Source organism: Gavialis gangeticus, unplaced genomic scaffold (genome assembly GCF_001723915.1).
Source record: "Gavialis gangeticus isolate Ggan-Ray unplaced genomic scaffold, GavGan_comp1, whole genome shotgun sequence".
Lineage (NCBI taxonomy): Eukaryota > Metazoa > Chordata > Crocodylia > Gavialidae > Gavialis > Gavialis gangeticus.
This window is the reverse complement of record NW_017729032.1, coordinates 13,843,758-13,847,573: the sequence shown is the minus strand read 5'-3', so window position 1 is coordinate 13,847,573 and position 3,816 is coordinate 13,843,758. Positions and strand designations below refer to the sequence as shown.

The following is a 3,816-nucleotide window of genomic DNA, read 5'->3' as shown; positions in this document are numbered from 1 at the left end:
TTCTTGAAAGTCTTTCGTGCAAATATACATTTTCCTGAATATGCGGCAGGACTAGCACAAGTTTATATGACTAGACATGTCTGCTAAAGGCTATATATCCCATATTACAAATTTAAACTTTCATGTTTTGTTCATGTGATGAGTATGATGTGAGAGTCCATGTGAACTCTCTGCAGGGGTTCCCAACATTTGTGCGCCAAGGGCACATTCGAATTTAAAAGAAAAAGCAACAGATGCCAATATGACAGCATTTTTGTTGGAATAATGATTTTAACTGATTGTGAAAATGTGCATGGGAACCTGAATAAGCCTCAGGAGGCGCCATGGAGCCTGCAGGCACCACATTGGGAACCACTGCTCTAGGATGTTCATGGTTGGTTTAAGTAGGATACTAAAATGATTTTAGACACATAATTGAAACAATGTCAACTGGATTAAGGTCCATATGGCGAATGACAGTTCTGAAAAATGTCTTCACATTAACAGTATTCCCTACAAAAGTTTGTTGGTGTGTCATACAGGTGAGTTTGATAGTTAACTGCAGAAAATTAATGTTAGCTGCTATACAACAAACTTAGAGCCAAGTCCTGCTCAAAATATTCCAATAACTAATAACATTCAGTTCAGTGAGCAGAATTTTAGTTCAGCAGGACTAACTCTGTACAGTATTATCTAGAAAGAATTATTAAACTTTCTTTTGGAAGATTACCTTTATGAAACAGCAAGGACACATACAATCAAGTAGTTACTCAAAATATACACATAACTAACTGAACCAAGCAGACAACCAACCTCTCAATGCATAAGGATGCTGATTTTTGATTTACAAGCATGGCTGTTCTTTCAAAGGCAGAAAAAACAACCACACACTTCCCCTCTCCAATGCAATTCATTGTTTAAAGAAAACACAAACTCTGGGAATCTTCCAAACATTGTAGGCCTTCAATCAGCAAGAAAATGCAGCACAACCTACTCCATTTGATTCTGAAAAACTGAAATAACTGTATTTTAGACAAATGTGCTTGTCCTGTGTTGCTCTTTTAAGTTTCCCTTCTTGAAGAAATAAGGAACACAGATCTGTCACAACAGGTAAATCAGCTAGATTTCACCTTGAGGGGTGAAACAGCCCAACTGGTCACTGGCAAAAGGGTAATCTCTTGCCTCCTGAAGCTCTCTCCAGTTTGAGAGCATTTTCACAGCCATGATAATTCAGCTCTACTTCCCTAAATTAAACATCGTGTTAAACACACCTTTGGGAAAATGCACACTTATTTTTTCTACTGCAGGACATGGGGCATTCTCCCTAGCAATATAAACCCAAATCTCTGAATGTCACTTTCCATCCATAGTTTGGATAATCCACTGGCCTCTTGGGTGGGCCAGATCTATGGACTTCTTTATTTAAAGAAATGAAACATTTGAGAAAGCACAGGAAAAAAAAAAAATCCTATTTTTCATGATGATATATTTCACAGTTCCATTACAACAGACTTTTCACAACAGCGCGCCTTCTGAATGGAAGCAGGACTGTCTGTTACGTACGTCCAAAATTAAGTAGTTTATACAGCTGTCATCCTCCCTTAAATACTAAGGTATGGAAAAGAATTTTAACAAAAAATGGTATTGTCTGAAGTTTGGATATCTAATATGTAAATGTTAGTAAATGTATACATTGATGGCACTGGAGCTGCTTAGCAGATCTCATCACTGCAGGAGATTCGACAATTCTGCCCTGAGGCTGTCAGTGCTCCCGAAGACTAGAACTTGATGCTTAGCAGAAAAATATTTCTTAAATTTATTTTGGAATTAATGTTAGCAGTTGCAGGGATAATCTCTCAGAATTAAAAGCAAAATACTGGGTCATATCAGTGACAACTGCCAAAACAAAAACCAACAAAAATCAGGGAAAAACAAAAAACAAAAGCAACTAGAAACAACAGGCTTCTTGATAGCTACAGAAACATGAACTGTGGCAGTAGGTGTTATTAATCTGCATAGTACTGTAAGGAAGAAAATGAGGTTTCAGGGTCACGTCCTATGATCTTGTAAGACTGGAATAAAAGTGGTTTCCCACAAGAAGCATTTACCCTTGGGTGTTGTATGCTATTCCTACTTTTTCCTGAGCCTGCCGAGAACATGAGACTTGACCTTTTTACTGAGATCCTTTTCTACACCCACATTAAGCCTCTTCCAGGGGAACTTAAAGAGTTTGTTTCACTGTTTAATGCTCTAAGTAAACAATATACTTCATGCTAGGCTGAAGACCATGTTCTACTTTTGAAAATCTGAACTTCCCAATAGTAACTACAAGTTTTTGTAACTGGAAATTTCTAGGATCCTGGACCTATTTTTGAAACAGCAGATCTGTGAGATCCAATGCTAGGGCTTCTCAAGACATAACCTTCTCAAACAAAAAGATGAGGTCATATGATTGCTGTCCTCTCCTACCTATCCCTTTTATGGTGCTATGTGAACTGCAGAAAAGGCGAAAAAGCACAAAGTAAAGACCTTGCCTAACATTGTAAGAAGTCTTGCATCCACCATCTCGACACAGGAAGTGGATGTCTGGTAGTTTATCACTATTTCTAGATGCAATGTGGGCAATTACTCCCACCAGTATTCTTTACTGTGATCAAATGTTTACTAAGTCCCTGTGTTCCTCTACCTATTGAGGATCATATAGATTTTAGAAATTTTCCTCTGTCCAGACAGGAAAAAAATATTCTATTTATCCATAGGAATGATACTACTCTGGTCTTTAATGAAGCATTTGGTGGGAAATGTGTCCTCCTTTCCACCACCCATTCTTGGGATCTTTTTCCTTTTCTTGGCTGCTTGAGGCCAACTAAGAGTTTTCAACCACTCTTTTAGGTACACATCTCAACCCCATTAAGAAACACTGAGCTCTTGATTATCACAGAGGATCCCTTTGTTTACAGTCAGTAAATATGGACTGTTTCACACTACGGAACTTTCTGACCTTAAATAAAATGAAAGGCAGAGTACAAGGGACCTCAAAAAAATAACTGCTAGACTATACCCTTCCCTATTTTGTTCTTCTGCATCTGGCCTGCATCATTTCATGGTCAGCTGCTGAAAGGAGGAGACAGAAGTGATGGTGAGACATGGAATAGTTGAAGGGGGGGAAAAATAACCAAGATGTGGGAGCACAGTGACCGATACCAATAAAGAATTACAGCCCAGCAGTTTGTGCATGGCATCTTGTGGCAGCTGTTAAGCAGTTTGATGGTTGGGGAATCTATGTAAACTTAGGAATTCCAGTTTGCTTATGAATACTGTGTGCTTTTAACTTACTGCAGTCTTTCACTGTGTCCTTAAGCCATACTTGTAGTGGTAAAGGGAAAGAGACTGGCACGTCTGCCCCTCAATGGGCCAAATCATCTAGGACCATTAAAAACATGCTTGCCCTATTAGGCAAATAAGTTGGCTATCACCCAGGGAAACAAATTCTATGAACTGGGCTTGTAACCAAGCAATGGATCACAGCAATGGATCACAGACAACAGATCCTACAACTGTCTAACACAAAATGTGATATATTTCATCCAATGCACCAAAGGTCCTCCTGGAAACTATATGGATAAAACTAAACAACCGCTGTGTCCCAGAATGAAATCTCAAGCAAGAATGATAAAGGACAGAAATGTACAATCGCCAGTTGGAGAATGCCTTTCACAGAAGAATCAAAATGGTTTTATGATTCATTGGCATTTACGGGTCCCTCTGCAAGCCTCTCTGTATTCTACAAGTACTAATGATCCTCTTCCCTTTTCAAAAGTTTACTCTTTTACTAAT

The 3,816-nt window shown here is 38.7% G+C and overlaps 1 protein-coding gene across 3 annotated transcripts in view; it reads right to left on the bottom strand.

The window, feature by feature from the left end:
- Positions 1–3,816, bottom strand: part of TMEM135 (transmembrane protein 135) — a 447,390-nt gene that overhangs the window by 186,767 nt on the left and 256,807 nt on the right. The window lies entirely within an intron of this gene.